The sequence below is a fragment of the Oncorhynchus mykiss genome, chromosome 9 (assembly GCF_013265735.2).
Source record: "Oncorhynchus mykiss isolate Arlee chromosome 9, USDA_OmykA_1.1, whole genome shotgun sequence".
NCBI classification, from domain to species: Eukaryota; Metazoa; Chordata; class Actinopteri; order Salmoniformes; family Salmonidae; genus Oncorhynchus; species Oncorhynchus mykiss.
The window spans coordinates 64929143-64943008 of NC_048573.1; the positions used below are offsets into that span (position 1 = coordinate 64929143).

At 61.6% G+C, this 13866-nt stretch overlaps 1 protein-coding gene across 2 annotated transcripts in view; it reads right to left on the reverse strand.

The window, feature by feature from the left end:
* The window catches only part of LOC110532677 (retinoic acid receptor gamma-A-like), a 106257-nt gene that overhangs the window by 49444 nt on the left and 42947 nt on the right, over positions 1 to 13866 (reverse strand). The window lies entirely within an intron of this gene.

Sequence of the window (13866 nt, forward strand, 5' to 3'; positions counted from 1 at the left end):
TCTCTCCTCTCCTCTCTTTTTGTCCCAGCTTTCTTTTGTTTTTCATATTTCAGCCCGAATGCAAACAAACACAACCCCTCCCCTCCTCTGCCCTATTCAGATCCCTCTTGGTTCTCTCGATTTGTCTTTACACTGCACCTCCCCCATTACCCCTGCAGTAAATATGAGCCCCCTCCTCCCCCCTCCCTCCCTTAGCCCCGTCTCTAATCATAACCATATTAAAGTCAGGCCAGGCAGAGAAAAAGGCAGCAACAGAGACAGAAAGAGAGAGAGGGAGAGAGAGATTTTGTTTTATTGGCCCAATAGTTACATCATTAAAATAACAAACTTTACTTTATTTTAACAGACCTAGAAAGTTAGAACCAAGCCCCCCTCGTTGTCCACAGTACATAGAACCCCCCTGACGCCCACACCCATACAAAGTTCCCCAGACAACTCAACAGCCCCCCATATACATGCTAAAGTGTGAGCTGAGCTCACACCAGCCCCAGCAGTACAGCTCTGGGGTCTGTACACTCCGCCCCCTGTATCCCAACATGTAGTTTACTAGGCAGCCCCTTCCCCTGTTGGCTATGCTATACCTAGGCCCTCCAACATATAGGTCCACAGTCAGCCCCAACCCTCTAGAGTCAGCCCCAACCCTCCAGTCAGCCCCTTCCCCTGTTGGCTATGCTATACCTAGGCACTCCAACATATAGGTCCACAGTCAGCCCCAACCCTCCAGTCAGCCCCTTCCCCTGTTGGCTATGCTATACCTAGGCCCTCCAACATATAGGTCCACAGTCAGCCCCAACCCTCTAGAGTCAGCCCCAACCCTACAGTCAGCCCCTTCCCCTGTTGGCTATGCTATACCTAGGCCCTCCAACATATAGGTCCACAGTCAGCCCCAACCCTCTAGAGTCAGCCCCAACCCTACAGTCAGCCCCAACCCTCTAGAGTCAGCCCAAACCCTCCAGTCAGTCCAAACCCTCTAGAGTCAGCCCCAACCCTCCAGTCAGCCCCTTCCGCTGTTGGCTATGCTATACCTAGGACCTCCAACATATAGGTCCACAGTCAGCCCCAACCCTCTAGAGTCAGCCCCAACCCTACAGTCAGCCCCAACCCTCTAGAGTCAGCCCAAACCCTCCAGTCAGTCCAAACCCTCTAGAGTCAGCCCCAACCCTCTAGAGTCAGCCCCAACCCTACAGTCAGCCCCTTCCCCTGTTGGCTATGCTATACCTAGGCCCTCCAACATATAGGTCCACAGTCAGCCCCAACCCTCTAGAGTCAGCCCCAACCCTACAGTCAGCCCCAACCCTCTAGAGTCAGCCCAAACCCTCCAGTCAGTCCAAACCCTCTAGAGTCAGCCCCAACCCTCCAGTCAGCCCCTTCCGCTGTTGGCTATGCTATACCTAGGACCTCCAACATATAGGTCCACAGTCAGCCCCAACCCTCTAGAGTCAGCCCCAACCCTCCAGTCAGCCCCTTCCCCTGTTGGCTATGCTATACCTAGGCCCTCCAACATATAGGTCCACAGTCAGCCCCATCCCTCTAGAGTCAGCCCCAACCCTCCAGTCAGCCCCTTCCCCTGTTGGCTATGCTATACCTAGGCCCTCCAACATATAGGTCCACAGTCAGCCCCAACCCTCTAGAGTCAGCCCCAACCCTCCAGTCAGCCCCTTCCCCTGTTGGCTATGCTATACCTAGGCCCTCCAACATATAGGTCCACAGTCAGCCCCAACCCTCTAGAGTCAGCCCCAACCCTACAGTCAGCCCCTTCCCCTGTTGGCTATGCTATACCTAGGCACTCCAACATATAGGTCCACAGTCAGCCCCAACCATTTAGAGTCAGCCCCAACCCTACAGTCAGCCCCAACCCTCTAGAGTCAGCCCAAACCCTCCAGTCAGCCCAAACCCTCTAGAGTCAGCCCCAACCCTCCAGTCAGCCCCTTCCCCTGTTGGCTATGCTATACCTAGGACCTCCAACATATAGGTCCACAGTCAGCCCCAACCCTCTAGAGTCAGCCCCAACCCTCCAGTCAGCCCCTTCCCCTGTTGGCTATGCTATACCTAGGCACTCCAACATATAGGTCCACAGTCAGCCCCAACCATCTAGAGTCAGCCCCAACCCTACAGTCAGCCCCAACCCTCTAGAGTCAGCCCAAACCCTCCAGTCAGCCCAAACCCTCTAGAGTCAGCCCCAACCCTCCAGTCAGCCCCTTCCCCTGTTGGCTATGCTATACCTAGGCCCTCAAACATATAGGTCCACAGTCAGCCCCAGCCCTCTAGAGTCAGCCCCAACCCGACAGTCAGACCCAACCCTCCAGAGTCAGCCCCAACCCGACAGTCAGCCCAAACTCTCCAGTCAGCCCCAACTCTCCAGTCAGCCCCCACCCTACAGTCAGCCCAAACCCTCCAGAGTCAGCCCCAACCCTCCAGTCAACCCAAACCCTCCAGAGTCAGCCCCAACCCTACAGTCAGCCCAAACCCTCCAGAGTCAGCCCACACCCTACAGTCAGCCCCAACCCTCCAGTCAACCCAAACCCTCCAGAGTCAGCCCCAACCCTACAGTCAGCCAAAACCCTCCAGAGTCAGCCCAAACCCTCTAGTCAGCCCAAACCCTCCAGAGTTAGCCCCAACCCTACAGTCAGCCCAAACCCTCCAGAGTCAGCCCACACCCTACAGTCAGCCCCAACCCTCTAGAGTCAGCCCCAACCCTACAGTCAGCCCAAACCCTCCAGAGTCAGCCCAAACCCGACAGTCAGCCCCAACCCGACAGTCAGCCCCAACCCTCTAGAGTCAGCCCCAACACGACAGTCAGCCCCAACCCTACAGTCAGCCCAAACCCTCCAGAGTCAGCCCCAACCCGACAGTCAGCCCCAACCCTCCAGAGTCAGCCCCCACCCTACAGTCAGCCCCAACCCGGCAGTCAGCCCCAACTCTCCAGTCAGCCCCAACCCGACAGTCAGCCCCAACCCTACAGTCAGCCCAAACCCTCCAGAGTCAGCCCCAACCTGACAGTCAGCCCCAACCCTCCAGAGTCAGCCCCCACCCTACAGTCAGCCCCAACCCGAAAGGTCAGCCCCAACTCTCCAGTCAGCCCCAACCCTCCAGTCAGCCACACCCTCCAGAGTCAGCCCAACCCTCCAGTCAGCCCAAACCCTCCAGTCAGCCCCAACCCTCCAGTCAGCCCCAACCCTCCAGTCAGCCCCAACCCTACAGTCAGCCCCCACCCTCCAGTTATCCCCCACCCTACAGTCAGCCCCAACCCTACAGTCAGCCCAAACCCTCCAGAGTCAGCCCACACCCTACAGTCAGCCCCAACCCTCTAGAGTCAGCCCCAACCCTACAGTCAGCCCAAACCCTCCAGAGTCAGCCCAAACCCTACAGTCAGCCCAAACCCTCCAGAGTCAGCCCCAACCTGACAGTCAGCCCCAACCCTCCAGAGTCAGCCCCCACCCTACAGTCAGCCCCAACCCGAAAGGTCAGCCCCAACTCTCCAGTCAGCCCCAACCCTCCAGCCCCAACCCTCCAGTCAGCCCCACCCTCCAGAGTCAGCCCAACCCTCCAGTCAGCCCAAACCCTCCAGTCAGCCCCAACCCTCCAGTCAGCCCCAACCCTCCAGTCAGCCCCAACCCTCCAGCCCCAACCCTCCAGTCAGCCCCACCCTCCAGAGTCAGCCCAACCCTCCAGTCAGCCCAAACCCTCCAGTCAGCCCCAACCCTCCAGTCAGCCCCAACCCTCCAGTCAGCCCCAACCCACCAGTCAGCCACCACCCTACAGTCAGCCCCAACCCTACAGTCAGCCCCAACCCTACAGTCAGCCACCACCCTACAGTCAGCCCCAACCCTACAGTCAGCCACCACCCTCCAGTCAGCCCCAACCCTACAGTCAGCCCCCACCCTCCAGTCAGCCCAAACCCTCCAGTCAGCCCCAACCCTCAAGTCAGCCCCCAACCCTCCAGTCAGCCCCAACCCTCCAGTCAGCCCCTACTCTACAGTCAGCCCCAACCCTCAAGTCAGCCCCCACCCTACAGTCAGCCCCAACCCTACAGTCAGCCCCCACCCTCCAGTCAGCCCAAACCCTCCAGTCAGCCCCAACCCTACAGTCAGCCCCAACCCTCCAGTCAGCCCCTACCCTACAGTCAGCCCCAACCCTCCAGTCAGCCCCACCCTCCAGAGTCAGCCCCAACCCTCCAGTCAGCCCCAACCCTCCACTCAGCCCCAACCCTACAGTCAGCCCCAACCCTCCAGTCAGCCCCAACCCTCCAGTCAGCCCCAACCCTACAGTCAGCCCCCACCCTCCAGTTATCCCCCACCCTACAGTCAGCTCCAATCCTCCAGTCAGCCACCACTCCAGTCAGACACCACCCTACAGTCGGCCCCAACCCACCAGTCAGCCACCACCCTAAAGTCAGCCACCACCCTACAGTCAGCCCCAACCCTACAGTCAGTCCCAACCCTACATTCAGCCCCAACCCTACTGTCAGCCACCACCCTACAGTGAGCCCCAACCCTACAGTCAGCCACCACCCTCCAGTCAGCCCGAACCCTCCAGTCAGCCCCAACCCTACAGTCAGCCCCCACCCTCCAGTTATCCCCCACCCTACAGTCATCCCCCACCCTCCAGTTATCCCCCACCTTCCAGTCAGCCCCAACCCTTCAGTCAGTCCTAACCCTCCAGTCAGCCCCAACCCTAGAGTCAGCCCCAACCCTACAGTCAGCCCCAACCCTACAGTTATCCCCAACCCTTCAGTCAGCCCCAACCCTCCAGTCAGCCCCCACCCTACAGTCCGCCCCCACCCTACAGTCAGCCCCCACCCTACAGTCAGCCCCAACCCTACAGTCAGCCCCAAACCTACATTCAGCCCCAACCCTACAGTCAGCCCCCACCCTACAGTCAGCCCCAACCCGAAAGGTCAGCCCCAACTCTCCAGTCAGCCCCAACCCTCCAGCCCCAACCCTCCAGTCAGCCCCACCCTCCAGAGTCAGCCCAACCCTCCAGTCAGCCCAAACCCTCCAGTCAGCCCCAACCCTCCAGTCAGCCCCAACCCTCCCGTCAGCCCCAACCCTACAGTCAGCCCCCACCCTCCAGTTATCCCCCACCCTACAGTCAGCTCCAATCCTCCAGTCAGCCACCACTTCAGTCAGCCACCACCCTCCAGTCGGCCCCAACCCACCAGTCAGCCACCACCCTACAGTCAGCCCCAACCCTACAGTCAGCCCCAACCCTACAGTCAGCCCCAACCCTACAGTCAGCCACCACCCTACAGTCAGCCCCAACCCTACAGTCAGCCACCACCCTCCAGTCAGCCCCAACCCTACAGTCAGCCCCCACCCTCCAGTCAGCCCAAACCCTCCAGTCAGCCCCAACCCTCAAGTCAGCCCCCAACCCTCCAGTCAGCCCCAACCCTCAAGTCAGCCCCCACCCTACAGTCAGCCCCAACCCTACAGTCAGCCCCCACCCTCCAGTCAGCCCAAACCCTCCAGTCAGCCCCAACCCTACAGTCAGCCCCAACCCTCCAGTCAGCCCCAACCCTCCACTCAGCCCCAACCCTCCAGTCAGCCCCAACCCTCCAGTCAGCCCCAACCCTACAGTCAGCCCCCACCCTCCAGTTATCCCCCACCCTACAGTCAGCTCCAATCCTCCAGTCAGCCACCACTCCAGTCAGACACCACCCTACAGTCGGCCCCAACCCACCAGTCAGCCACCACCCTAAAGTCAGCCACCACCCTACAGTCAGCCCCAACCCTACAGTCAGTCCCAACCCTACATTCAGCCCCAACCCTACTGTCAGCCACCACCCTACAGTGAGCCCCAACCCTACAGTCAGCCACCACCCTCCAGTCAGCCCGAACCCTCCAGTCAGCCCCAACCCTACAGTCAGCCCCCACCCTCCAGTTATCCCCCACCCTACAGTCAGCCCCCACCCTCCAGTTATCCCCCACCTTCCAGTCAGCCCCAACCCTTCAGTCAGTCCTAACCCTCCAGTCAGCCCCAACCCTAGAGTCAGCCCCAACCCTACAGTCAGCCCCAACCCTACAGTTATCCCCAACCCTTCAGTCAGCCCCAACCCTCCAGTCAGCCCCCACCCTACAGTCCGCCCCCACCCTACAGTCAGCCCCCACCCTACAGTCAGCCCCAACCCTACAGTCAGCCCCAAACCTACATTCAGCCCCAACCCTACAGTCAGCCACCACCCTACAGTGAGCCCCAACCCTACAGTCAGCCACCACCCTCCAGTCAGCCCGAACCCTCCAGTCAGCCCCAACCCTACAGTCAGCCCCCACCCTCCATTTATCCCCCACCCTACAGTCAGCCCCCACCCTCCAGTTATCCCCCACCCTCCAGTCAGCCCCAACCCTTCAGTCAGTCCTAACCCTCCAGTCAGCCCCAACCCTAGAGTCAGCCCCAACCCTACAGTCAGCCCCAAACCTACAGTTATCCCCAACCCTTCAGTCAGCTCCAACCCTCCAGTCAGCCCCCACCCTACAGTCAGCCCACACACTCCAAACATCCCCCACCCTACAGTCAGCCCACACCCTCCAAATATTCCCCACCCTCCAGTCAGCCCCAACCCTCCAGTCAGTCCTAACCCTACAGTCAGCCCCAACCCTACAGTTATTCCCAACCCTTCAGTCAGCCCCAACCCTCCAGTCAGCCCCCACCCTACAGTCCGCCCCCACCCTACAGTCAGCCCCAACCCTACAGTCAGCCCCACCCATAGTCAGCCCCCACTCTACAGTCAGCCCAAACCCTCCAGAGTCAGCCCCAACCCTCTAGAGTCAGCTCCAACCCTCCAAACATCCCCCACCCTACAGTCAGCCCACACCCTCCAGTTATCCCCCACCCTACAGTCAGCCCCCACCCTCCAGTTATCCCCCACCCTCCAGTCAGCCCCAACCCTAGAGTCAGGCCCAACCCTCCAGTCAGCCCCAACCCTACAGTCAGCCCCAACCCTACAGTTATCCCCAACCCTTCAGTCAGCCCCAACCCTCCAGTCAGCCCCCACCCTACAGTCCCCCCCACCCTACAGTCAGCCCCCACCCTACAGTCAGCCCCAACCCTACAGTCAGCCCCCACCCTACAGTCAGCCCCAACCCTCAAGTCAGCCCCCACCCTACAGTCAGCCCCCACCCTACAGTCAGTCCCAACCCTCAAGTCAGCCCCCAACCCTACAGTCAGCCCCCACCCTACAGTCAGCCCCAACCCTCTAGTCAGCCCCAACCCGCCAGTCAGCCCGAACTCCCCAGTCAGCCCCAACCCTACAGTCAGCCCCAACCCTCCAGTCAGCCCCACCCTCCAGAGTCAGCCCCAACCCGCCAGTCAGCCCGAACTCCCCAGTCAGCCCCAACCCTACAGTCAGCCCCAACCCTCCAGTCAGCCCCACCCTCCAGAGTCAGCCCCAACCCTCCAGTCAGCCCGAACCCTCCAGTCAGCCCCAACCCCACAGTCAGCCCCAACCCTCCAGTCAGCCCCAACCCTCCAGTCAGCCCCAACCCTCCAGTCAGCCCCAACCCTACAGTCAGCCCCCACCCTCCAGTTATCCCCCACCCTACAGTCAGCCCCAACCCTCCAGTCAGCCACCACCCTCCAGTCAGCGTACACCCACCAGTCAGCCACCACCCTACAGTCAGCCCCAACCCTACAGTCAGCCACCACCCTCCAGTCAGCCCAAACCCTACAGTCAGCCCCAACCCTACAGTCAGCCCCAACCCTACAGTCAGCCACCACCCTCCAGTCAGCCCCAACCCACCAGTCAGCCCGAACCCTCCAGTCAGCCCCAACCCTACAGTCAGCCCCAACCCTACAGTCAGCCCCCACCCTCCAGTTATCCCCCACCCTACAGTCAGCCCACACCCTCCAAATATCCCCCACCCTCCAGTCAGCCCCAACCCTACAGTCAGCCCCAACCCTACAGTCAGCCACCACCCTCCAGTCAGCCCCAACCCACCAGTCAGCCCGAACCCTCCAGTCAGCCCCAACCCTACAGTCAGCCTCAACCCTACAGTCAGCCCCCACCCTCCAGTTATCCCCCACCCTACAGTCAGCCCACACCCTCCAAACATCCCCCACCCTACAGTCAGCCCACACCCTCCAAATATCCCCCACCCTCCAGTCAGCCCCAACCCTCCAGTCAGTCCTAACCCTCCAGAGTCAGCCCACACCCTACAGTCAGCCCCAACCCTCTAGAGTCAGCCCCAACCCTACAGTCAGCCCAAACCCTCCAGAGTCAGCCCAAACCCTACAGTCAGCCCAAACCCTCCAGAGTCAGCCCCAACCTGACAGTCAGCCCCAACCCTCCAGAGTCAGCCCCCACCCTACAGTCAGCCCCAACCCGAAAGGTCAGCCCCAACTCTCCAGTCAGCCCCAACCCTCCAGCCCCAACCCTCCAGTCAGCCCCACCCTCCAGAGTCAGCCCAACCCTCCAGTCAGCCCAAACCCTCCAGTCAGCCCCAACCCTCCAGTCAGCCCCAACCCTCCAGTCAGCCCCAACCCTACAGTCAGCCCCCACCCTCCAGTTATCCCCCACCCTACAGTCAGCCCCAACCCTACAGTCAGCCCAAACCCTCCAGAGTCAGCCCACACCCTACAGTCAGCCCCAACCCTCTAGAGTCAGCCCCAACCCTACAGTCAGCCCAAACCCTCCAGAGTCAGCCCAAACCCGACAGTCAGCCCCAACCCGACAGTCAGCCCCAACCCTCTAGAGTCAGCCCCAACACGACAGTCAGCCTCAACCCTAAAGTCAGCCCAAACCCTCCAGAGTCAGCCCCAACCCGACAGTCAGCCCCAACCCTCCAGAGTCAGCCCCCACCCTACAGTCAGCCCCAACCCGACAGTCAGCCCCAACTCTCCAGTCAGCCCCAACCCGACAGTCAGCCCCAACCCTACAGTCAGCCCAAACCCTCCAGAGTCAGCCCCAACCTGACAGTCAGCCCCAACCCTCCAGAGTCAGCCCCCACCCTACAGTCAGCCCCAACCCGAAAGGTCAGCCCCAACTCTCCAGTCAGCCCCAACCCTCCAGCCCCAACCCTCCAGTCAGCCCCACCCTCCAGAGTCAGCCCAACCCTCCAGTCAGCCCAAACCCGACAGTCAGCCCCAACTCTCCAGTCAGCCCCAACCCGACAGTCAGCCCCAACCCTACAGTCAGCCCAAACCCTCCAGAGTCAGCCCCAACCTGACAGTCAGCCCCAACCCTCCAGAGTCAGCCCCCACCCTACAGTCAGCCCCAACCCGAAAGGTCAGCCCCAACTCTCCAGTCAGCCCCAACCCTCCAGCCCCAACCCTCCAGTCAGCCCCACCCTCCAGAGTCAGCCCAACCCTCCAGTCAGCCCAAACCCTCCAGTCAGCCCCAACCCTCCAGTCAGCCCCAACCCTCCCGTCAGCCCCAACCCTACAGTCAGCCCCCACCCTCCAGTTATCCCCCACCCTACAGTCAGCTCCAATCCTCCAGTCAGCCACCACTTCAGTCAGCCACCACCCTCCAGTCGGCCCCAACCCACCAGTCAGCCACCACCCTACAGTCAGCCCCAACCCTACAGTCAGCCCCAACCCTACAGTCAGCCCCAACCCTACAGTCAGCCACCACCCTACAGTCAGCCCCAACCCTACAGTCAGCCACCACCCTCCAGTCAGCCCCAACCCTACAGTCAGCCCCCACCCTCCAGTCAGCCCAAACCCTCCAGTCAGCCCCAACCCTCAAGTCAGCCCCCAACCCTCCAGTCAGCCCCAACCCTCCAGTCAGCCCCTACTCTACAGTCAGCCCCAACCCTCAAGTCAGCCCCCACCCTACAGTCAGCCCCAACCCTACAGTCAGCCCCCACCCTCCAGTCAGCCCAAACCCTCCAGTCAGCCCCAACCCTACAGTCAGCCCCAACCCTCCAGTCAGCCCCTACCCTACAGTCAGCCCCAACCCTCCAGTCAGCCCCACCCTCCAGAGTCAGCCCCAACCCTCCAGTCAGCCCCAACCCTCCACTCAGCCCCAACCCTACAGTCAGCCCCAACCCTCCAGTCAGCCCCAACCCTCCAGTCAGCCCCAACCCTACAGTCAGCCCCCACCCTCCAGTTATCCCCCACCCTACAGTCAGCTCCAATCCTCCAGTCAGCCACCACTCCAGTCAGACACCACCCTACAGTCGGCCCCAACCCACCAGTCAGCCACCACCCTAAAGTCAGCCACCACCCTACAGTCAGCCCCAACCCTACAGTCAGTCCCAACCCTACATTCAGCCCCAACCCTACTGTCAGCCACCACCCTACAGTGAGCCCCAACCCTACAGTCAGCCACCACCCTCCAGTCAGCCCGAACCCTCCAGTCAGCCCCAACCCTACAGTCAGCCCCCACCCTCCAGTTATCCCCCACCCTACAGTCATCCCCCACCCTCCAGTTATCCCCCACCTTCCAGTCAGCCCCAACCCTTCAGTCAGTCCTAACCCTCCAGTCAGCCCCAACCCTAGAGTCAGCCCCAACCCTACAGTCAGCCCCAACCCTACAGTTATCCCCAACCCTTCAGTCAGCCCCAACCCTCCAGTCAGCCCCCACCCTACAGTCCGCCCCCACCCTACAGTCAGCCCCCACCCTACAGTCAGCCCCAACCCTACAGTCAGCCCCAAACCTACATTCAGCCCCAACCCTACAGTCAGCCCCCACCCTACAGTCAGCCCCAACCCGAAAGGTCAGCCCCAACTCTCCAGTCAGCCCCAACCCTCCAGCCCCAACCCTCCAGTCAGCCCCACCCTCCAGAGTCAGCCCAACCCTCCAGTCAGCCCAAACCCTCCAGTCAGCCCCAACCCTCCAGTCAGCCCCAACCCTCCCGTCAGCCCCAACCCTACAGTCAGCCCCCACCCTCCAGTTATCCCCCACCCTACAGTCAGCTCCAATCCTCCAGTCAGCCACCACTTCAGTCAGCCACCACCCTCCAGTCGGCCCCAACCCACCAGTCAGCCACCACCCTACAGTCAGCCCCAACCCTACAGTCAGCCCCAACCCTACAGTCAGCCCCAACCCTACAGTCAGCCACCACCCTACAGTCAGCCCCAACCCTACAGTCAGCCACCACCCTCCAGTCAGCCCCAACCCTACAGTCAGCCCCCACCCTCCAGTCAGCCCAAACCCTCCAGTCAGCCCCAACCCTCAAGTCAGCCCCCAACCCTCCAGTCAGCCCCAACCCTCAAGTCAGCCCCCACCCTACAGTCAGCCCCAACCCTACAGTCAGCCCCCACCCTCCAGTCAGCCCAAACCCTCCAGTCAGCCCCAACCCTACAGTCAGCCCCAACCCTCCAGTCAGCCCCAACCCTCCACTCAGCCCCAACCCTCCAGTCAGCCCCAACCCTCCAGTCAGCCCCAACCCTACAGTCAGCCCCCACCCTCCAGTTATCCCCCACCCTACAGTCAGCTCCAATCCTCCAGTCAGCCACCACTCCAGTCAGACACCACCCTACAGTCGGCCCCAACCCACCAGTCAGCCACCACCCTAAAGTCAGCCACCACCCTACAGTCAGCCCCAACCCTACAGTCAGTCCCAACCCTACATTCAGCCCCAACCCTACTGTCAGCCACCACCCTACAGTGAGCCCCAACCCTACAGTCAGCCACCACCCTCCAGTCAGCCCGAACCCTCCAGTCAGCCCCAACCCTACAGTCAGCCCCCACCCTCCAGTTATCCCCCACCCTACAGTCAGCCCCCACCCTCCAGTTATCCCCCACCTTCCAGTCAGCCCCAACCCTTCAGTCAGTCCTAACCCTCCAGTCAGCCCCAACCCTAGAGTCAGCCCCAACCCTACAGTCAGCCCCAACCCTACAGTTATCCCCAACCCTTCAGTCAGCCCCAACCCTCCAGTCAGCCCCCACCCTACAGTCCGCCCCCACCCTACAGTCAGCCCCCACCCTACAGTCAGCCCCAACCCTACAGTCAGCCCCAAACCTACATTCAGCCCCAACCCTACAGTCAGCCACCACCCTACAGTGAGCCCCAACCCTACAGTCAGCCACCACCCTCCAGTCAGCCCGAACCCTCCAGTCAGCCCCAACCCTACAGTCAGCCCCCACCCTCCATTTATCCCCCACCCTACAGTCAGCCCCCACCCTCCAGTTATCCCCCACCCTCCAGTCAGCCCCAACCCTTCAGTCAGTCCTAACCCTCCAGTCAGCCCCAACCCTAGAGTCAGCCCCAACCCTACAGTCAGCCCCAAACCTACAGTTATCCCCAACCCTTCAGTCAGCTCCAACCCTCCAGTCAGCCCCCACCCTACAGTCAGCCCACACACTCCAAACATCCCCCACCCTACAGTCAGCCCACACCCTCCAAATATTCCCCACCCTCCAGTCAGCCCCAACCCTCCAGTCAGTCCTAACCCTACAGTCAGCCCCAACCCTACAGTTATTCCCAACCCTTCAGTCAGCCCCAACCCTCCAGTCAGCCCCCACCCTACAGTCCGCCCCCACCCTACAGTCAGCCCCAACCCTACAGTCAGCCCCACCCATAGTCAGCCCCCACTCTACAGTCAGCCCAAACCCTCCAGAGTCAGCCCCAACCCTCTAGAGTCAGCTCCAACCCTCCAAACATCCCCCACCCTACAGTCAGCCCACACCCTCCAGTTATCCCCCACCCTACAGTCAGCCCCCACCCTCCAGTTATCCCCCACCCTCCAGTCAGCCCCAACCCTAGAGTCAGGCCCAACCCTCCAGTCAGCCCCAACCCTACAGTCAGCCCCAACCCTACAGTTATCCCCAACCCTTCAGTCAGCCCCAACCCTCCAGTCAGCCCCCACCCTACAGTCCCCCCCACCCTACAGTCAGCCCCCACCCTACAGTCAGCCCCAACCCTACAGTCAGCCCCCACCCTACAGTCAGCCCCAACCCTCAAGTCAGCCCCCACCCTACAGTCAGCCCCCACCCTACAGTCAGTCCCAACCCTCAAGTCAGCCCCCAACCCTACAGTCAGCCCCCACCCTACAGTCAGCCCCAACCCTCTAGTCAGCCCCAACCCGCCAGTCAGCCCGAACTCCCCAGTCAGCCCCAACCCTACAGTCAGCCCCAACCCTCCAGTCAGCCCCACCCTCCAGAGTCAGCCCCAACCCGCCAGTCAGCCCGAACTCCCCAGTCAGCCCCAACCCTACAGTCAGCCCCAACCCTCCAGTCAGCCCCACCCTCCAGAGTCAGCCCCAACCCTCCAGTCAGCCCGAACCCTCCAGTCAGCCCCAACCCCACAGTCAGCCCCAACCCTCCAGTCAGCCCCAACCCTCCAGTCAGCCCCAACCCTCCAGTCAGCCCCAACCCTACAGTCAGCCCCCACCCTCCAGTTATCCCCCACCCTACAGTCAGCCCCAACCCTCCAGTCAGCCACCACCCTCCAGTCAGCGTACACCCACCAGTCAGCCACCACCCTACAGTCAGCCCCAACCCTACAGTCAGCCACCACCCTCCAGTCAGCCCAAACCCTACAGTCAGCCACCACCCTCCAGTCAGCCCCAACCCACCAGTCAGCCCGAACCCTCCAGTCAGCCCCAACCCTACAGTCAGCCCCAACCCTACAGTCAGCCCCCACCCTCCAGTTATCCCCCACCCTACAGTCAGCCCACACCCTCCAAATATCCCCCACCCTCCAGTCAGCCCCAACCCTACAGTCAGCCCCAACCCTACAGTCAGCCACCACCCTCCAGTCAGCCCCAACCCACCAGTCAGCCCGAACCCTCCAGTCAGCCCCAACCCTACAGTCAGCCTCAACCCTACAGTCAGCCCCCACCCTCCAGTTATCCCCCACCCTACAGTCAGCCCACACCCTCCAAACATCCCCCACCCTACAGTCAGCCCACACCCTCCAAATATCCCCCACCCTCCAGTCAGCCCCAACCCTCCAGTCAGTCCTAACCCTCCAGTCAGCCCCA